Here is a 22,729-nt window from a genome sequence, read left to right on the forward strand (position 1 = left end):
TCTTATTTTCCCAGCAGGTGGTTTGGAAGGCAATGGTAGGCTCTGGGCTTCTCAGCATAAAGGAGGGGAGGGACTGCAGGGAGGCTGCTTTGTGGGGCGGGGAGGACTTGGATGAAGTTTGTCAAAAGGTACAATCTTCTGGTTATAAGATAATTAAGTACTAGGGATGTAATGTACAAGATGATACATATAATTAACACTGCTGTATGTTATATATGAAAATTGTTAAGAGTAAATCCTAAGGGTTCGCATCACAAGGAAAAAAATATTTTTCTATTTATTTGATTTTGTATCTATATGAGATGATGGATGTTCACTAAACTTATTGTGGTAATTATTTCATGATGTAAGTGAAATCATTATGCTGTACACTTTAAAACTTATACATCTATGTCAATTATATCTCAATAAAACCAGAAGAAAAAATTTTTAATAAAAATAAACCAAAAAAAAAAAGGCAGCACATAGAATATCAGGAACTTTAGGAGACTTCATCTACCACATACTTACCATGTGGCTTCGAGCAAAGTCTCTACCCTCTGGCTCTCAGGTTACACATCTGCAAAATGGGACAATTCATAGCTACCCTCCAATTAAGAAGGGTCCTGAAGGCCTAATAATATTTGGAAAGTTCTTTTTTAAAAATATTTATTTTTTTTTAATTTTGGCTGCCCCGGGTCTTAGTTGTGGCACATGGGATCTTTAGTTGCGGCATATGGGCTTCTTAGTTGCGGCATGCGGGCTTCTTAGTTGCGCATGCATTCTGGATCTAGTTCCCCCACCAGGGATCAAACTCGGGCCCCCTGCATTTGGAGTGTGGAGTCTTACCCACTGGACCACCAGGGAAGTACCTGGAAAGTTCTTTGAACTCTAATACACTATAAAAATTTGTGAATAGTTTATAATGTTATTTTAGGAATAGGCCTTTTCTAATACTGAGACAAAGGACAGACTTTTTCCTTAGATTGTTCCAGAATGAACCTGTAGAAGCCTTTCTTTATTTAGGGGATCCTAAAAGGCATGGAGAATGATTTTCTTGGGTTCATTCTGCAAAGCTTGGGCCAAAGGAAAGGGCACCAGCTTTGCTGTGTGGCCCTGGGCAAAATAGTTACGTTCCAGAGCCTCAGTATCTTCACCTGTAAAATGGACACAGTATCTTCTGCCTCTGAGTATTAAATAGGACTGTGTGTACTTGGGGGAAATCTGATGCAGGGTAAGGGCACTTGGTGAAAGTTAGTCTTGTGTCTTCAGTCCTAGAGATGGTCTACAGCCTCTCTTGCCACAGCATTATCCTCAAGACTGGTTCTTGGGATTTCCCTGGCAGTCCAGTGGTTAAGACTCGGCGCTTTCACTGCTGTGGGCCCAGGTTCGATCCCTGGTCAGGGAACTAAGATCCTGCAGGCCGTGAAGTGCAGCCAAAAAATAAATAAATAAAAAATAAAAAAGACTGGCTCTGGGAAAATTGCTTGCTCCTGCCGTGCTGTCCATGGATATCGGGTATGTAGTAGTTGTGCAGGAGAATCTTTTGGGTACTGTCCTAAGAGAGTTGGGAGAAGAGGCACAAATGAATCCACTGGCTTCCTGTTTCTGATTCTTTCTGTTTTCTGATTCTTCTGATTCTCTAAGTTGAAGGGCAGCATTGAGAAGATGTGCTTTAGAATTACATTTGCATTATCACCATGAAGCTCCTTGGGGAAATTAGGCCCAGTTAGGAGGATTTCTGCCTTCACCCTGCAGAGGGCGAGGCAGTTTCCGGGTGGGAGCTTCGATCCTGTGGCCAGTTGTGGGGGTCTGCAGAGAGGCCTCGGGGATTCCTGTAACTGCCACACTTCAGTGCTTCGTAGCTGGGCTCCTTCACCTTCGGCTGGACGTGTGTGCTGTTACTGTTTTGTTGTTGCTGCTCACTGACAGCTGCAGAGCTGATTTAAGACAAGGGCCCGGCTATAATACACTGGGCTGAAGCAAGAAGGGGAGGGGGCGAGCTGGGTGGAGCTAAATTCAGGCCAGACCATCCAGGAACTTGCATGTGTGGTGGCATGTTTAGTCTGCCTCGTGGCACCGTTGGCATTAGAGATACTGATAATGAGCTCTCAGCCCCGCTGTGCCAGTCACTGAACTAGGTCTTGGACAAACACTGCTTCACTTGATCTTCACAAGAACCCTAAGATGTGGGTGTCATTAGCCTGTTTTCACCATGATGAAATAGACCCCCATTGGTTAAACGGCTTGCCCGAGGTCACAACCAGCATGCAGCGGAGCCAGATTTTGAATGCAGGTTTGTTTGACTGCAGAACTCAGGCTTTTTACCACTCAAGCTGTTCCCCCAGAGAACTCCCCTGGGCATAGAGAGTAGAAACTAGATCTCTGAAGAGTGGGCTGGATAGAGGGGACACAGTTCGGTTGGCTCCGTGCCCTGTTTGCATATGGATCTATTTGAGGCCACGATTGCCTCCTGCCCCAAATACCAGCAGAGCTTGAGAGGGAGAGGCCAGAGCTGTGGGTCAGCCTCACAGGCTGCCTATTGAGCTTACAGAGGATGCCCTTTGTAAGTATTGAAAGGGCTGCTGCCCTGGGGGTCCAGAGCAGGGTTTGGGATTTGTATTTACAGTGTGCCTAGCGTCTCTGCTCCAGACAGCAGCAAAGGAGAATTAGGCAGATGAGTGACTCTGTCAACTCATTACTTAAAGGAACCCCCTACTGCCTTGGAGCCCATTTAGAGGCTGTGTCTTGGAGAGACATGGCTCCCTGCCCCCTTTCCAAGCCTCTTAAAAGGACTGTTCATTGCTCCGTGAACAGGCACTAATGGCTCAGCACAGCCTCTGCCAGAGGCACTCACAACTTGAATTTGAAAGCAAGATGAAGAGACTAGTGTTCAAATCATGGTTCTTCTTTCAGTGTCCTAGGCTCTGAGTATAGAGTGGTGATCAGATTAGGCAAGTTTTCTGCCTTCATAGAGCTTACATTTTAGTGCAATTATTTACCTTATCTGTCTGAGTCTCCATTTTCTCATTAAAACATAAGACAGAATGACCTATAACAATCCCACTTGGCACAGTTGTTGGGAAGATGACATAAGATAACCTTTGTGATCTTGCTTGGCACAGTTTTGTTTGTTTCTTTTCATTTTATTTCTTACCAGACTCCCTGGTGGGTCCGCTTTGGTTGTATTCCTTCCTTCAGAGTTTGTTCTGTGTCAGTAAATGCAGGATCAGGAGAGCCTCCCTTACTCCGTGAGAGCCCTAGAGATTTGTATCCCATTCAGCAAGGGAGGGGGCACTATCTAACCAAGAAGCCAGATTCCACCAGAGGCGTTGAACAGTTGGGACTGAGCCACCATGGAGCACTGAGCCCACCTGGCTGCTGGGCCTGTGGAGGTTGGGAGCCACTGTAGCATAGTGAGAAAGGCATGGGCTCAGCAGGTTCCCAGCTGTGTGACCTTGGGCAGGCTACTTCCTGTCTCTGAGCCTCTCCATCTTCAGAGCAGTTAGGGAGGCTGAGCTCTGTCCAGCAAGGTTTATAAGAGTGGCTGGCATGGAGCAGTGTGTTAGCTACTGTGATTTACTCCAAAACAGATCTGAGGGCACCTGGCTGCTGGTCACCCTGATGGGAGACTCCCACCCAAGTAGAGGGAGTTTTATAGCGAGGAAGTACTATAGGAATGCTTAGAATGGAGAAGACACGATTATGGTTTTTGGTGATTTGAAAGGCTGAAGTGTGGAGGAGTGATTAAGCTCATTTGATCTGGTTCCAGAGGATGGGGCTAGGAAGTGTGCTGGGTACTTTCACGTAGGTACTCTCCTTTAATCCTCACTACAGCCTGTGAAGGTGTTATTCCCACTCACAGATGAAAAAAGCTGTGTTTAGAGGGCTTAAGTAAAAACACACAAGGTTACACAGCTTGTTGCGGGTAGAGCTGGGATTTGAGCCCACGTTTCCATTGCTAGAATCTGTGCCTGATTTAATGGATGTGTGTTTCAGTTCAGAAGCATTTGTTGTTGTTGTAAAGTATTAGAATTGTCTAGTAGTGGAACAGACTTTCTGGAAGAAAATGAGCTTCCTGGATTAATCATGTTGAATCAGGGGCTTGTAGAGGTTGCTGAAGAGAGGTTTTCAGCCTTGAGGCTGCCCTTGGCCCCCTACTTCCTGAGAAAATGGAGGCTGAGGGCTTAGTGGAAGTATCTGTTTTAGATAAGGGCCTGGTATTTACTCATGAGAATTTCATAAGCCCCGAGACTTGGGCTCCAAGCATGGGGGAAAATTTTCCCATTTCCTAGTTGTTGTGACATCTGTGTGGATGGCCTATGGATGATCTCTGGAATGTCTCTGGGCCCTGGGGCCAGGTTGAACCAAACATTGAGTATGTTTTACTTTTGGACTTAGGAAATAAAAACAAAACCCCAATAAGTTATTTTTTTAAAAATACGCCCAAGTCATCATCCTTCTTTAAATAATACTGATGTGGACTACTCATACTCCAACCACAGTAGTCAGATATTATAAGACTCAGTAATACCTATTTTTTTTTTTAAATTTATTTATTTATTTTTGGCTGTGTTGGGTCTTCGTTTCTGTGCGAGGGCTTTCTCCAGTTGGCGGCGAGCGGGGGCCTTTCTTCATCGCGGTGCGCGGGCCTCTCACGGTCGCGGCCCCCCGTTGCGGAGCACAGGCTCCAGACGCGCACGCTCGGTAGCTGTGGCTCACGGGCCTAGGCCTAGTTGCTCCGCGGCATGTGGGATCCTCCCAGACCAGGGCTCGAACCCGTGTCCCCGCATTAGCAGGCAGATTCTCAACCACTGCGCCACTAGGGAAGCCCCAGTAATACCTATTTTTAAGGTAAAATTAATTTCTTACTTTTTTTTCATATTTGTAAAGGTACCCCTTGTAGGAAACTTGGAAAATATAGAAGTATAAAGAATACCATAAAATTTACCTATTATTATTTGTAATACCCAGGGATAACCCACCCCCACCCAGAGATAACTACCATTAACATTTTAGTATATTTCCATCTAGTATTTTTAAAATGTTATAATCCAAATTAAAAATATGTTTAATAATACATGTATTTATAATATATATTTCTTTAAATTTTTTTCTGATTCTCAAAGTTCAAATTAAATACATATAAAAAGTAAAAAATTGTCCATAATTTCACCCTCCAGGGATAGCTACTGTTAACAGTTTGGCATCTATTCCATTTTGATTTTATCTGATTTCTTTAATTCATTTGTATCCAAATCAATACTTAGAATTGCCAGGGTTCACTTGGCGCTTGGAAGGCTCAGTGTTTCGGCTTAGAGCCAGGCTGTCTTTGAGTGCTGGTGTATCTGTGAGACCTTGGGTGAGTTACTATGCTTCTCCTGCCCTCAATTTCCTCATCTGTTAAATGGAGCTCGTATACAGTAGGGCTGTTCATCCATGTAAAGTGCTTATAACTTGGCACTCAATAGAAAGTATTAAGTATCACTATTACTATTACTACTAGTAATTATTATTATTATCATTGTCTTTGCTTAGAAACCTCAGCCCTACCACCTGTTCAGTTTGGGTTCAGTAGGTATCCTGGTGCCAGGGACTATGGGGAGGTGTAGATTCAGCACAGACTGGTGTTTAGTGCCTCTCTTGGAGTCGGAGTCGCTGTTAAACACCACAGGGTACCTGGCATCAGGCCAGGGGGTCTGGTGGAGGGGTCTTGGGGTAAGTACTCCTGGATGGGCTCTGGGGAGTTGTAAAATTGTGTTGTTTTATGTGTTGTCTAAATTTTCTCCATGAAATCTGTTCTCCTTTTTTGAATGGGAGGAAAAACCCTAGTAAAGACTATTTAAAAAACAAAAAACAACCTGCTTAAAACAAACAAAACAAAAAAACCGCAACAACCTGCTTTGTAGCATTTTACATAATAATTGCTATTATTTGGGAGCTCATTCATATAATTTCAGACCTCACTTAATACTGTGGGTATTTATTCCCTTTTTCCAAGTGAAGAAACTGGGTTCATATATAAAATAGATAACTAATAAGGACCTACTGTATAGCACAGGGAAGTCTATCTACTCAGTACTCTCTGATGGCCTATATGGGAAAAGAATCTAGAAAAGAGTGGAGGTATGTATATGTATAACTGAGTCACTTTGCTGTACCCCTGAAACTAACACAACATTGTAAATCAACTGTACTCTAATAAAAATTAAAAAAAGAAAGAAACTGGGTTCAAAGATGAAACCTGCGTGACACCACACAACTAATAAATGGTAGAGCTAGGCCTTTGAGCTATATGTAAGTTCTTTTCACTGTGTAAATAAACCACAGGTCATAATTCAGCCCCCTGAATCAAACCTGCTGGGTTTCTAGCCTGACCTTCCACCATCTCCTGCTTTGTCTTTTACCTCGCACCATTTTGAGTGACTTGTAGCTCCTGCACACTTCACTTGATGATTCTGTATCCTTTTATGTACTATCTGTCCTCTGAGTGCCTTGCAAACCCTTATTTATCCTCCACAGCTCTGGTCAGGGAAGTCTTGCCTGGGCATCCCAAGCAGAGCTAATTGTCCGCTCTCCTGTACTCCTGCCCCTTGTGTGTGTTTCCTTCCTCAAGCAGGTCACAGTGGGTTACATTTACTGCTGATTGTGGCCAAACTAAGGTATATAAGTGTAGGGACTGTCTTATTCTTCTTGGTATCTGTGTCCTATTGCTTGGCACAGAATAGGTGTTCAAGTGTTAAAATACAAATGTGCTTATAGGAAATAGGTTACATGATAAGCCACCATCAGCCTACTCCATTGAATACTTTTACCCCTCTTGAATGCATTATCTACATGGCAGCCACAGTGACTTTTTTTTTTTAATGCAGATATAATCCTGCTTCAGTGACTTCCCATTGCTTTTATTTTTTAAAATTTTATTTATTTATTTTTGGCTGCATTGGGTCTTCGTTGCTGCACGTGGGCTTTCTCTAGTTGCGGTGAGCGGGGCTACTCTTCGTTGCGGTGCGCGGGCTTCTCATTGTGGTGGCTTCTCTTGTTACGGAGCACGGGCTCTAGGCATGCGGGCTTCAGTAGTTGTGGCACGTGGGCTCAGTAGTTGTGGCACGTGGGCTCAGTAGTTGTGGCTCGTGGGCTCTAGAGCGCAGGCTCAGTAGTAGCCTGTGCACAGGCTTAGTTGCTCCGTGGCATGTGGATCATCCCGGACCAGGGATTGAACCCATGTCCCTTGCACTGTCAGGGGGATTCTTAACCACTGTGCCACCAGGAAAGTTCTTCCCATTGCTTTTAGAATCAAGTTAAACATATAACATGTCCTACTGTAAAGCTCATATGAAAAAATCAAAGCCTGACCAATTGATTGGTAAAGGTACAATGAACCACTTTCATATTCTGATGGTTCATTACTTATATACAGACTGAGAAGAGTAAGCTGAAGTTGCCAGCTCCTTGGGTCCTAGTTGCATACACCGAAAAGGATGGCACCAAAACAAAAGGAGCTGATGACTGCACTGAAAGTTGTGACAGCCTTGATGCCACTAAGCGGGTTTATATCCTGCAGCTCTAGTTTGAAGAGTCCAGGGCAGAAAGCTCTATACCTCATCAGATCCTGGGAGGCGAGGAGAAACTGTCTCATGACTGCCTCCCAGGGAGATAAGGAGCAAGTGGGAGAGGGCCTCACAACTCCTTTAGAGGCCTTCTACCGTCTGGTGTTCCGAGGTATTCTGCCAAGACTCAGATAAACTATAGTTCAAGGTTGCTGCGGTGCTTTTCTCGTACACCTGCAAGGTCCGTCATGATACCTAGCTCCATTTTACCTCTTAGCCTTATTTTCTGCCGTTTCCACTGCCCTTTGCTCACTTTGCTCTAGCCAAGCTGGCTTTCTCTTTCTTCTTTCAGCTACAGGTGCTTCCCTGCCACAGGGCCTTTGCACATGCTGTTCTCTCTGCCTGCCAGGTTCCCTGGATTCCTTTTCCTAAACTGCACTTTCTTTGCCTGGCTAACTCCTAGTCAGGTTTCAGTTCTCAGATTAAATATCACTTTCTTGGAAAAGCCCTTCCCCTAGTCTAGATTAGGTTCTCCAGCTTTATACTGTTATAGCGTTATAGCTGCTTAACCTTTCTTTCATAGCACTTCTCATATCGTTGCCTCCATAGTTTCTTTAGTGATTACTTGATATCTGTCTTCTTCACCAGATTGTAAGTTCAGCAATGGGAGGGACTGTGTCGTCTTGCTTATCTCACTAATTCAGGCACCACAGCACAAAGTCTGGGGCTGGATAAATATTTGTTTAATGAATCAGTACTACTTCAGTTTTTTTTAAAAAAGAGTAACTTTATTTATTTTTAATATTTATTTATTTGGTTGCATGGGGTCTTAGTTGCAGCAGGCTGGCTCCTTAGTTGTGGCTCGCCAGCTCCTTAGTTGTGCCACACAGGCTCCTTAGTTGTGGCATGTGAACTCTTAGCTGCAGCATGCATGTGGGATCTACTTCCCTGACCAGGGATCGAATGCGGGCTGCCTACGTTGGGAGCGTGGGGTTTTATCCACTGTGCCACCAGGGAAGTCCCTGCTTCAGTTTTAATTAGGGTGGTAGTGTGGTGGAAAAAGTGTTGACTTGAGAATTAAGTGACTTGAGTTCTGCTCCAAACTGCTGTTAACTAGGTATGTGACCTGGGGCACTCTTCATCTGTCACGTGAAGAAAAGATATCTGGTGATCTGGGGACACTTTGGGTTTTGATAATCTGTGATTCTAGATGAACCATTTAATTAGCCAAGTTCTAGAGGGATGGGATTTAGGATGAGACTCCAACTGCCTACTTGGGTGTCGGACAGAAAAACTCCTGATCTCACCCCCAAGCCTGCTCTTCCTATTGCCTTCCCCATTTCAGTTTATAGCAACCCCATTCTTCCAGTTACTCAGGCCCAAAACCTCAGTGGTATTCTTGACTTTCCTCTCATGCCTCTTGGCCAGTTTGTTAGCAAATCCTATTGTTAGTACTTTCAGAGACTATCCAGACTCCAACCCCTTCTCACCACCTCCACCATTACCACTCTGGTCCAAATCACCACCATCTTTGACTGGGATATTGTGTTGGCCTCCTATCTGGTTTCCCCGCTTCCTTCTATTCTATGTACAGCAGCCAGAATGGTCCTTATAAATAAGTAGGACCATGTAATTCTCATTCAGAATTCTCTGTTAGCTTCTCTTCTCACTCAGAGTAAAGTCCAGAATCTTTACTGTATTCTACAAGGTCCTATGCCACCTTTTCTTTTTTTTAAAGATTTATTATTTATTTGTTTTATTTATTTTTGGCTGTGTCAGATCTTAGTTGTGGCATGTGGGTCTTCATTGAGGCATGCAGGATCTTTCGTTGTGGTGCATGGGCTTCTCTCTAGTTGTGGCGTGCGGGTTTTCTCTTCTCTCGTGGCGTGTAGACTGGGCGGGTGGGCTTTGTAGTTTGCGGCACGCAGGCTCTGTAGTTGAGGTGCACGAGCTCAGTAGTTGTGGCGCATGGGCTTAGTTGCCCCATGGCATGTGGGATCTTAGTTCCCTGAGCAGGGATCGAACCTGTGTCCTCTGCAAGGTGGATTCTTTGCCACTGGACCACCAGGGAAGTCCCTAGGTCCTATGCAATCTTGGTCTTACCTCTTACTGTACTCCTCCTTGTTTATTCTGCTCTGGCCATACTGGCTTCCTTGCTGTTCCTTTTTTTCCCCCCTATATATTTTTTACTTTTAAATATTTACCATTTTAAGAATTTTAAGTATACAGTTCAGTAGCATCAAGTACATTCACATTGTTGCACAACTATCACCAGCAGTCATCTCCAGAACTTTTTCATCTTCCCAAACTGAGACTGTAACCATTAGACACTAACTCCCCATTTCCCCCTTCCCCCAACCCCTGGCGCCCACTCTTCTGCTTTCTGCCTCTATGAACTTAATTACTCCAGGTACCTCATATAACTAATCACACAGTATTTGTCCTTTTGTGACTGGCTTATTTCACTTAGCATAATGTCTTCAAGGTTCATCTGTGTTGTAGCATGTGTCAGATTCTTTTTTAGGCTTTTACAAATCCTTTGTTAAGTCTAACTAATATTCCATTGTATGTACCACATTCTGTTTCTCCATCATCCATCAATGGACACTTGGGTGGGTTACTTCCACTTTTTGGCTATTACGAATAATGCTGCTATCAACGTGGGTATACAGATGTCTCTCCTTGTTGTTCTTTGAACACAATGGGCACTACCTCACTTTGGAGGATCCTTAAACTTTCTGTCTAGAATACTCTTCCTTCAGATTACCTGTAGGTTGACCTTTTGTCAGGTTGTTGTTCAATGTCACCTTCTCACTGGAGCCCTTCCCAACTCTCCTACTTTAAATTGCACCTCCCCCTACTTCCCTGGCTCCCTCTCCCAGGGCTCCTGCTTCATTCTCTCATGACACTTACCGACGTCTGACTGAGGTTTTACTTGTTTCTCTGTGTCTACTTGTCTGTCCCCTCCCCGCCCTTATCCTCCCGGAATGTCAGTCCCAAGAGGGCAGGGAGTATTGGACCATTTTGTTCATTGCTGTATCCTCAGTGCCTCAGACAGTGTCTGGCACCCGTAGTCACTCAGTAACTAGTTGATAGATGGACAGACGAATGAGTAAACAAATGGGTAAGGTTTGGTGGTAGGAAGGAGGGGAGACAGAGAGAATGACAGTGAAAATAGGTGTTTTTCACCAGAGTCAGCCCTGCTTATCATTTCTCATACTTCTGGCTGCTACTGAGATTATAAAGTTAATGTAAAAACCTAGCTTTTTCTTCATCCTTGTATCTTACTTCTCCAGTGACTGCTACTATCCCCCAAAGACAGTCTTGTTCTGGGAAAGTTGCGTGATAGAGGGCACCAAAGTGTACAGACAGAATTGAGAGGATCAATGTGAGGTTGCAGGTTTTAAATTTTTTGAAGTAAGGACACCAAAACAACAACCAAAACCAAAACAAAAAAACCACTATATCATTCTCTGTTATCACCATTATTTCTTAAAAGGGCCTTTTTAACATCAAAAGTATAGGAAGGAAAGACTCAGAACAAAGAACATGTTTTAAATGTAATAAATTTGAGTTTTTAAAAAAACTTGCTACATTGTCTTTATTTTCTCCATTTTCCTGGTGGATAGTTGTGTGAGGCAGGCATCAAGTGGGTGGGCTGAGGTTTGGGGTCCTCTGGTACAGTAGGTGGAATGCTGCAGAGAGCCTGGTGATGCTCTGCAAACGCCTTCGCTGACTGTCATTCGTTGTCGCTGTTTGCCTTTGATGTTTGTAAGTAATTTTTTTTTTTTTTTTTTTGCGGTACGCAGGCCTCTCACTGTTGTGGCCTCTCCCGTTGCGGAGCACAGGCTCCGGACGCGCAAGCTCAGCGGCCATGGCTCACGGGCCCAGCCGCTCCGCGGCACGTGGGATCCTCCTGGACCGGGGCACGAACCCCTGTCCCCTGCATTGGCACGCGGACTCTCAACCACTGCGCCACCAGGGAAGCCCATGTAATTTTTTAAAAAATTGAGTTACAGTTGACATACAACATTGTATTAGTTTCAGGTACACAGCATGATGATTATATATTTGTACGTATTGCAAAGTGATCACCACAATAAGACTAGTTAACGTCCATCACCATACATTTTATGTAACTAATATTTTTAATTGGAAGTTCTCTAAGATAGTGTTTCCGGACTGCCTATGTCGACCTGTTATTGGATCATGAAATTAATGGGGTGCAAGTGGCCTTCAAAAAAAGATAATACAGAATGCTAAATGAAAAAAGCCAGACACAGAAGGCCACCTATTGTATGATTTCATTTACATGAAATATCTAGAACAGACAAATCCATAGAAACAGAAAGCAGGTCAGTGATTGCCAGCAGCTGGGACAGGGAGGGTGAAAAGAAAAAGGAGCAGCTGCTCAGTGTGTCCGGGGCTTGCTTCGGGTGATGGAGAGGTTCTGGAACTAGATAGTGGTGATAGTTGCACAGCATTGTAAATGTACTGAATTGTACATTTAATAGTTACAATGGTAGATTTTACCACAATGAAAATAATAATAGAGAATAAAAAGTATCAGTGTACATTGCACACGTCAGGTATTGTTTAGTGAAACTTCGTGTGAATTACACACACTCTCAGTACCTGCTGCTGGGCCACAACATAAAATGTGTTTTGTGCCTGTGTGTTTTCAGTCAAAATTTGGAAGTCCCCTCTCAAAGGCTCCTTTTAGCTCCGAACATCCTGTGGCCAGTATATGGATGTTGCTAGGATACAGTGGACTTTGAATGACTTCCTCCTTCCCTGATGACTCTCCACAAATGCCATGTGATTTTGAGCAGATCACTCAGTCTCTCTGGTTTTTGCATCTGTAGCCAATGTTTTTGATTTGAACCCAAACAAGATCTTGTTTGAGCCCTGAGGAGGCCTTAGCCTCTTTTTCACTCGACCACTCGTATTTCCCCTGTACCTAACGCATACAATAGCCACTCTAACACACTACCACACCTTCTGTTTGTCTTATCACACCGTACTGTGGTCTTGAGGGCAGGGAGAGCGTGGTGGTGTTCTAGAGTCTAGTGTGGTACAGCTAAGCTTTCCCCAGGTGTGCCGTAGCGAATAACATACAGGTGTGCAGAGATAATGACCCCCACATCCCCCAGCAACTAAGGCTGCCAGTTGTCTTCCAGCAGCAACCTGGTCTGTTTACCAAAAAGAATTACTTTGTTCGTGGGCCTTAACTTGAAAAAGTTTGGGAGCCATGTGGAAACAATTTCTGGCATTACTTGTTAAATGACAGGGATTATTCTCCATATTTTATAAGTATTTTAAAATAGAGTAAACAGTTTGACCATGCAGGGAGCTAATAATAAATGGGTAGCGTTCTGAATCTGCTGTGCTTTCTGTGACACCACCCTGGGTTGCATTTGATGTGTGCACATATGCATACCTTTACATCCACATCTGTGTGTAAATGAAGGCGAAGGCTGTGGCTACTCCAGAAAGACCTGAGCTCTGGGGGTTTTCTTCCTTGGTACAGATTAATCTGTTCTGCCGTTGCTATGCTTTCCCCTAGGCCTTTGGGAGTAAGTGGGTTTATCTGATGCCTGCTTACTGGGGAGGAATATTTATAGAATCTCTGAGCTGGAAGGAACTTTGGAGAACGTCTAGTCCGGTGGTTCCCAGATATGGCTGTATCAGCGTAACCTGTAATCTTTATTGATGTTTAAGGCTCCACCTCAGGTGATTCTGATTGAGAGGTCTGGGAGCCCTTAGGGCCTAGAAGCTGTTTCAGTGAAACCTCCCAGGTGATTTTGATGCAGCCAGAATGATCTGCTTCTCCCATTTTATAGAAATGGAGGGACTTCCCTGGTGATCCAGTGGCTAAGACTCCTTGCTGCCAGTGCAGAGGGCCCAGGTTCGATCCTGGTCAGGGAACTAGATCCCGCATGCTGCAACTAAGAGTTCGCATGCCGCCACTAAAGATCCCACATGCTGCAACTAAAGATTCTGCATGCGGCAACGAAGATCCCACGAGCTGCAACTGAGACCTGGCGCAGCCAAATAAATAAATATTTTTTTAAAAAAAGAAAAGTGAAAAAGAAGGCACAGAAAGGCTAGATTATTTGTACAGGGGTGCATTGTGACCGAACTCGGAGGCCAGATCTCTGGACTCCCAACCCCTGAATGTTCCTTCTTGGCCCCCACCACCTCCTGTCACAGGGGGAATCTCACTGTCCACCATACTGCACACAGAGAAATGACCCATGGGGCGGGCACTCAGCTTGATACCTTCACCCGAATGTTGGATTTCAAAATTGGAGTTCAAGAAGAAACCTGTAGTGATATTAGGGAACTTTGGTTCTCTCTACATCAGCTAAAAACAGCTTGCTGTCAGTCTCTTTCCATCCACACAGTATTACCTTAATACAAATTTGGGGAATTATAGGAGAAAATAATTTTCTGTCTTAAACCATTTTTTATAATGTTCATTTCCTGTACATACTTGGAGTTATTTCTTGAAGATAGAGTCTCAGATATGGAATTACTGAATCAAAGGTATGGATGTTCCTGTGGATGTCTTATTGACAAGCTGCTTTATGAAAAGATTGAATTATTTTGCTTTTAGTCCACAGCAAGCAGTCTGCAAGGATATTTATCTTCGGTTCTGAGCATTTTTTAATTAAAAACTAATGTTGGTTACATTCTTTCTAATTATAAGAAGTATTATAATGATTCATTTGTAGAAAATTTGGAAAATTTAGAAAAAAATCAAGAAGGAAATTTAAGCCATTATGTCTAGCGCATGGATTTAAGCATACTTGATGCCTTACTTAAAAGATTTTTTGTCATGAATTTTTACACATAAGTAAAAGTAGAAAATAGTACAAAGAACACCCATATAACTACCATCTAGAGTCAATAGTTATCAACATTTTGCCTTATTTGCTTCATCTATATATATATTTTTAAATTTTTATTGGAGTATAGTTGATTTACAATATTGTGTTAGTTTCTACTGTAGAGCAAAGTGAATCAGCTTATACGTTTATATATATCTCTTTTTTGGATTTCCTTCCCATTTAGGTCCCCACAGAGCATTGAGTACAGTTCCCTGTGCTATACAATAGGTTCTCATTAGTTATCTATTTTATATATAGTATCGATAGTGTATATGTGTCAGTCTCACAATTCATCCCACCCCCCCATCTATATATTTTTTATTATTTTTTTTTCTGGACCATTTCAGAAGAAGTTAAAGGCGTTGTGACACCTCATTCCTAAAAGCTTCAATATTTATCTCTTAAAACTAAGTCAATTAGCTATATAACTACAGTATCATTTTCTTAACTTCCCCACTTCTCCCAAAAATGTCTTTGGTAGCTATCTCTTTTCAAATCAAGACCTGATAAAAAAATTTTCATGCTGCATTGATTTTTTTCTTTTTCTTTTTTTTTTTTTTGCGTATGCGGGCCTCTTACTGTTGTGGCCTCTCCCGTTGCGGAGCACAGGCTCCGGACGCGCAGGCTCACCGGCCATGGCTCACGAGCCCAGCCGCTCCGCGTCATGTGGGACCTTCCCGCACCGGAGCACGAACCCATGTCCCCCCATCAGCAGGCGGACTCTCGACCACTGCGCCACCAGGGAAGCCCTGATTTTACTTTTTTAGTCTCTTAATCTAGAACAGCACCTCCCCACTCCCACCCCATCACACACACCGTTTTTCCCCATGACATTGACTTGAAAGGGACTAGCCCAGATTCTCGTAGACCTTTCGCATTCTGGATGTAATTGATTATTCTTTTATTCCTTACATTTCCCTTAAACTGGAAGTAAGGTCCCAAAGCTTTCTTAGATTCAGGTTAAACGTTTTTTGACAAGAATTCTTCATAGGTGACGCTGTCCCATCGGGAGGCACGAATGTAAGGTAGTCTTGCTGTTGGTGATGCTGTTTGATCTCTGGGTTGAGCTGGTGGTAACCAGATTCCTCTAGTGTGAAGGTACATTTTTTTCCTTTTACTTAGTCGTGATAAATTCCTGTAAGTTAACTTGCTGAAACAAAGGGTTTGCACATTTTTAAAAACCAGAACGCTTGATTATTGTCTAAGTGCTCCTGACTGATCCTGCTGTGTATGCTACACTACAGTCAGCATGCTTTTCTGCACCAATTTGTCTTGTTCATTCTTTTTTTTCCCCCTGATTACAAAAGAAACTCACATATATCATGCAGCATTTAAAAGTTACAGAAATACTTAGCCTAGAACATAAAAGTGCCCATAATTCTAATCTCTAGAGATAATTGCTGTGAACAGTTTAGGCATATCATGTCAATTTTTTTCTAAACATATTTACATTTGTTAATTACTGTTATTATACAGAAATGGGCCCATACCATGGCACTATTTTGCTATTTCTTATTTTCATTGAATGTGTCATGAAATTTTTTTCCTGCCAGTAAAGGTAGATCTACTTCTTTTTAAATTTTTTTTAATTTTTTAAATATTCTTTTAAAAAAAATATTTATTTATGTATTTATTTGGTTGCACCGGGTCTTAGTTGTGGCAGGTGGGCTCCTTCGTTGCGGCATGCGAACTCTTAGTTGCAGCATGATGTGCGATCTAGTTCCCTGACCAGGGATCGAACCAGGGCCCTCTGCATTGGGAGCTCAGAGTCTTATCCACTGCGCCACAAGGGAAGTCCCCTCTACTTCTTTTTTTAAATCATGGTAAAATACATAATAAAGTTTGACATTTTAACCATTTTTGACTGTTCACTTCAGTGACGTTAACTACATTCACAATGTTGTTAGACCACCACCATCATCTTACTCTTGAATATTTAAAAAGGTGTAGAATGGCATTCCTTCGTGGATGAACCAGAATTTATTCAATCAGTGCCCTATTTTTGGACAATTGTGTTGTTCTTTTAAAAACAGTGATGGGGACTTCCCTGGTGGCACAGTAGTTAAGAATCCACCTGCCAGTGCAGGGGACACGGGTTCGAACCCTGGTCTGGGAAGCTCCCACATGCCACGGAAATAAGCCTGTGCGCCGCAACTGCTGAGCCTGCTCTCTAGAGCCCGTGAGCCACAACTACTGAAGCCTGCGCGCCTAGAGCCTGTGCTCTGAAACAAGAGAAGCCACCGCAATGAAAAGCCCGCACACCGCAACAAAGAGCAGCCCCGCTTGCCGCAACTAGAGAAAGCCCGCACGTGGCAACGAAGACCATCAATCCAAATGTGAAGCTAGATAAAGAACAGTTGTCTCAATAAATAAGTAAAAACAGTGATGTAGAGAGCGTCTTTGCTAGTCTCTACACTCATTTAAGTGAGTATTTTTATAAGATAGCTTCCTGGAAGAGGGAAAGCTAGTCAAAAGGTACAAACGTTTTACATTTTAATAGGTATTGCCTAATTGTTTTTCAAAAACGTTCAACCTGTTTACAGTCTAACCACAAGCATCTGAGCCTGGCAAATTACTGATTTGTCCTGTTAACTATTTGTTCTCACAAGGTTAACCAAACTTGCTCTGTATTTAACCTTGCTCAATAAGGAAGAACTGGTTGGTAAAGTAAAAGCAACATTCATTGGTTTAATTAACTGATATTTATGTAGCACCTGTGTATCAGACCTGGTGTTCAGGCATGGGGAATTTTATTATGAATGAACAGACACAATCCCTCCCTTAGTGGATCTTACAGACTAGTGGAGGCAGATATCATCTCACGAATGAACGTCAGAAAGTAGTAAATGGGCATAGATGATAGGAGGCTCTGCTTGGGCTGAGAGTTCAAGAAGGTTCCCTAAGAAAGTGAAATTAATTTGGAACTTGAAGGATCAATGGGAATTACCTACACAAAGGGTAGATTGAGAAGGAGGTGGGCAGAGAACATTCTAAGCAGAAGAAACGGCATGTGCAAAGGCCCAGTGGCAGATCCCTTTAGACTTTGTACTGGCTACGGAAGTTCAGCATGTTTGGTGCCCTGGAGGAAAGCAAGTTTCTGAATTATTCAGAGACCAAATAGATGAGGTCTTTCTGCCAGGATCCCGTAAGCAGAAGGGGTTTCAGAGAGATGGGAGGTTTTCCAAGGCAAATTCTAACAAATTGCAAGTAGTCTGAAGGAGAGACAGAAGAGATGCTGCTACAGAGCTCAGCTTAGATTTTTAGAATGTCTTAGCCAAAGTTGGAAGGAGGGCAAGTAACTAAGGAGAAACACTGTGGCAGCTGGAATACATCAGAAAGGGGTCAAGAATGTCAAAGGCCCAGATGAGCTAAGACTTCTGAAAAATGCTGATCAGCCAAAAGTTATGTTTTCAGTAAGCAAAAGAAGAGGATACCCCTTCTGCCAGAATCCAGAAAAGGAGCACAACCTCATCACATCTAATTGTGTGTCTGTCTCCTCCATGAAAATAATACAATATAACATACATTGAGGGCTTTCCTGGAGGTGCAGTGGTTAAGAATCCGCCTGCCGATGCGGGGGACATGGGTTCGATCCCTGGCCCGGGAAGATCCCACATGCCACGGAGCAGCTAAGCCTGTGCGCCAGAACTACTGAAGCCCATGCACCTAGAGCCGTGCTCCGCGACAAGAGAAGCCACGACAATGGGAAGCCTGCGCACCACAATGAAGAGTAGCCCCCGCTCGCCGCAACTAGAGAAAGCCTGCGCACAGCAGCAGAGACCCAACACAGCCAAAAATAAAAACAAATAAATTAATTTAAAAAAAATCACATACATTGAGCACATATGAACCCGCTCTGTGCCAAGCACTTAAAGTAGACTATTTCATTTACTATTAACACGTTTATCTCCATTTTCTCTGTGGGGAAGCTAAGGCTTGGTGAGGCTAAATAACTTCTCTAGGGCCACAGCAGGTTAGTGATGCTGCTGGGTTGGGCAATCTGACTACAGGTCTTCAATCTGAACCATCACACCATGCTACCTTCCAATGGGAAAGGATAGGCTATGTGGGGTTAGCGGGTAGCAGAATCTAGGGGAATTGGCTTATCCTAGAAAGAGACAGGTCTGCACTTGCATCCTGGATTCACTGTCACATGTAAGATTTCTGACTTAACCTCTATGATCTTCAGTTTCCAAATCTGTAAGATGGGAATAACAATTACCTTGTACCACTATGGAATTCAAAATTAGGCACAGAAAATGCTTGGCATGGAGCAGGTACTTAATAAGTAAGGCTGTTTTATTTTTATTCTAAGACTACCCATAGCCTAGTCTTCATTTTATATGTGAGATATATGTGGTCCTGAATGAATGATACATGGTACCCTTGCCCTTGAAGTCAGTCTTTGGGTAAGCATATTAGTGTGATCAGCCTCTTCAGAGTTATACATGTCATTTCATACACTTTAAACCTCTCACAGTTCGGCTCTGAAGCAGGGAACAGGGCTGAGATTTCACCCTTTACAGGTGTGAAAAACTCAGGCCTGGAGGAACAAAGTGAATTGCTTAAGGTCTCACAGCCAGGCTAACATCTTCTTACTTTTTTGTTGCGATTAGATTAGTGAAACGGAGTGTGAGTGTTGATTTCTGTAGGGCAACTGACGGGTCAGTCAGGCTGTCCCTAGTCGCGAAACAGAAGCGATGGCTTAGTGACATTTCAGTCAGGTGGTTATTGTTGTGGGTTGAAGACCCGGACCTGGGGATTGTCACTAAATAGATCACAGTTGGCTTGACCAAACGTCCACCCTGGGGAGCCTGGCCTGGAATGGGTCACATTTGTACTGAGACTTGAATGAACAGCCTGAGAGTTGTGCTTACTGTGTGTGTGGCTGACACGCACTGGGAAGGCCAGCCTGTCAGGACCTGGGGTGACTGACCCAGACTCCTGTAGACCACAGAGGGCTGGAGGTAGACAGAAACTGGTGCTGAAATTAAACCAAGATTAAGGTAGAGCTCTGCACAGAAAACCAAGTCTGTAGTACAGTGTGGCTTGAGCGGTCAGTGAGGAAGGTGGCTATTGAGGGGTTAGGAGGAAGGGAGTGATGCATGTGTCAGCAGTGAGGTGGACAGCCACGAGCTCAGCAAAGGAAGTGACTGTCCCTTTGCCCTCAGCACAGGGCATGGTTGGGCTATTGCAGGACTTAGAAACATGCCACGTAAAGGAAAAGTTGAAAAAACTCAGGGCTACCCTTGGCCTAGAGAAGAGGGAGTTTAGAGAGGACAGTAAGTCCTGTCTTCAGATAGTTGAGGGACCCCCGCCCTCAGCTGAGTTATTGACCTGGGTAAGGTTTAGGGTTACGTTGTTGTTTTGGGCCATATCTTGTGGCTTGCGGGACCTTAGTTCCCCAACCAGGGATTGAACCCAGGCCCATGCAGTGAAGGTGCCGAGTCCTAACCACTGGACCACCAGGTAAGTCCCAGGATTGTGTATTTTTAACAAACTCAGGAGATTCTGTTGCACCTCAGGTCTGGGAAGCAATATCCTGAGAAAGATGGTTGCGTTTATTTCATACCGTCCAGAGGGCAGACGCCCCCGCTACCTGAAAAAGCAGACTGTGCAAGGAAACAGAGAGAGGGAGAATATTTTGAAATTTTTCAGAAATGGATTGGTGGTCGTGTGGGATGATGAACTCCTGGCATGGGATGGGGTCCAAATAGCTTTTTAGAAAAATTGACTTGATGAACATTCAGGTTGTTCAGGCTTCCTAAAAACTCTTTCCATCCTTATTAATGTATAAACCTGAGCCGTCCCATGTGGCAACTTAACTTTAATTAAAGTTGAGTAACATTAAAAATTCCACTCCTCAGTCACCTCAGCACACTTCAGGTGCCCTGCAGCCACGCGTGGTGGGTGGCTACTGTATTGAACAGTGAGGATCTAGGACGTGTCCATCGTGGCAGGAAGTCCTCTTGGGCAGCGCTAGCTGTTGTGAACAGACATTTGCACATAGTTGGTAAGCAGAGCAGTGTCATGATTAAGGATTGAGCATGTAGCTGGTTGATTTGTTATTAACACTATTGAGTTTTTCTCCATTTTAGGGGCAAAGCTTCGGGTGAGGGCCTGGGGCAATAGCAGAAAGTGGGCCAGTCAGGCTGGGTTGGGTGCTGGTTGCTGCTCTGTGGCCTTGGTCACTGCATGAGAGCCTCAGTTGCCTCACTTGGAAAATAGGCTAATCATAGACGCCGCTTCACTGGGCGGCTGTGAGGATTAGATGCTTAGCACGGTGCTCATCTCACACTAGGCACTAATAAATATTCTTTTTTTATCCCAGAGTTGTATTCTGTATGAACATATTATTTTGTCCTTTTTTTTTCCAATCAGCATTATTACTTAAATCTATTTTTAAGTATTGATACGTGTCCATAGATTTCTTAATTGTCCCCTTACTGTTAGGAATTTGCTACTTTACCTTTTCTCTACACTATAATTATGATTACAGTTGTTTGTTTTGCTTACTGGGCCAGACACTAGGTATTGTTCTACTCATTTTTATTTCTAAGGAAACTGAAGTTAAGGGCAATTAATTTACAAAAAGAGAGCGATAGATCTGTGTATAAACATTGGAAAGATGTCAAAGATATGTTGATAAATGAAAAAAGCAAGTTGCAGAACAACTTGTATAGCTTCTCATTTGTGTGAAAAACACAGAGGAGGCTGAATGTATGCTTATAAATGCACAGGGGTAATAATAGAAACCGTGCCAAGTACTTTCTGTTACCTCCTAGCCCTCACAATAGCACTGTGTGGAAATGATTACTTAGAGAGGGTAAATTGTCCTAGATGGCTCAGGTATTACGTAAATGGCTTGCCAGGTTGAAGTCCAGGTCCCCCCGACTGCCGCTGTGCACTGGGCCTCCCACTGTAATGGCAGCGGCAGGCAGCAGCGGCCGTACCTGCAGCTGCAGTGTCCCACATTCCTCCTCTGCACAGGCTGTTGAAAGTCCTTTGGGACTCCCCTGGCGGTCCAGTGGTTAAGACTCCATACTTCCACTGCAGGTGGCACAGGTTTGTTCCCTGATCGGGGAACTAGAATCCCACATGCTGTGAAGCCAAAAAAAAAAAAAGGAAAGTCCTTTGATTGGTGAGTTCTTCACCCCTACCCAGTAGGGCAGAGAGTGAGGGTCCCCTGGTGGATTTTTAGCTGGAGGGCAGGTGGATCTGCAGTCTGCACTGGGAGGTCGCTTCTGCTGTGGCAGGTCAGGGGGTGGCGGGTGGGGTGCTGTTTCCTGATAGGGTCTGCCCTCCTCACCGGCCACCTGAACAGCGAGTGGCAGCTGTGCATTTGTATTGGTTTAGATGCTGAGGTCGGCAGGATTTGGCTTTAAATGTTCTGGTGACATATAGAAGGGAGCCTGGGGCAGTGGCTTGAGCTTTGCCTCTTTCCTTGCCCAAGGGTATGACTTCCTAGACGGCGAACACCACTGTTCTTTCCCTCTGTCGCTTCTTTGGGTTCATCTATTCCTCCTTGGTCAAAATGGACCCTGTGAAGTTTGTCATCCACAGTTTAAAATGAACTAATACAGACCCCTTCATAACAGTTGCTTATCTGTTGCTGCATAAGAAGTCGTTGCTCCCAAACTTAGAGGATTAAAACAACAACACACGTTTCTCGCTCACAGTTCCTGTGGGCCCGGAATTTGGGAGCGTCTTGGCTGGTGGTTCTGGCTCAGAGTCGCTCAAGAACTTGCAGTCCAGGTTGTCGGTCAGGGCCCTGGTGATCTGAGGGCTTGGGCTGAGGCTGGAGCACTGGCTTGCAAGATGGCATGCTTACACGCCTAGCAAGGTGGTGCTGGTTTTTGGCAAGAGGCCTCAGTTCCTCTCTAGGTGGGCCTCTCTGAGGACTGCTGAACTGTTTTTTTGTTTGTTTGTTTGTTTTTTGCGGTACGCGGGCCTCTCACTGTTGTGGCCTCTCCCATTGCGGAGCACAGGCTCAGCGGCCATGGCTCACGGGCCCAGCCGCTCCGCGGCATGTGGGATCTTCCCGGACCGAGGCACAAACCTGTGTCCCCCGCATCGGCAGGCGGACTCACAGCCACTGCACCACCAGGGAAGCCCTGCTGTAATGTTTTAACAGCGGTGGTGACTGTCTTCCGCCAGAGCCATCAAAGAAAGAGAGAGCCATGCAGAAGCAATCCTTTTTGCGGCCTAGCCTCAGAGGTCCCCTGGTATCACTGTGCCATTCTGTCCAGTCAGTCGGTGAGTCTGCTGCACATTCCAGGGGAGCAGGATTAGGCACCACCTTTTCAA

The 22,729-nt window shown here is 44.1% G+C and overlaps 1 protein-coding gene across 1 annotated transcript in view; it reads left to right on the forward strand.

Moving 5' to 3' along the window:
• Positions 1-22,729, forward strand: part of ACO2 (aconitase 2) — a 52,192-nt gene that overhangs the window by 5,033 nt on the left and 24,430 nt on the right. The window lies entirely within an intron of this gene.

The sequence above is a fragment of the Pseudorca crassidens genome, chromosome 11 (assembly GCF_039906515.1).
Source record: "Pseudorca crassidens isolate mPseCra1 chromosome 11, mPseCra1.hap1, whole genome shotgun sequence".
Lineage (NCBI taxonomy): Eukaryota > Metazoa > Chordata > Mammalia > Artiodactyla > Delphinidae > Pseudorca > Pseudorca crassidens.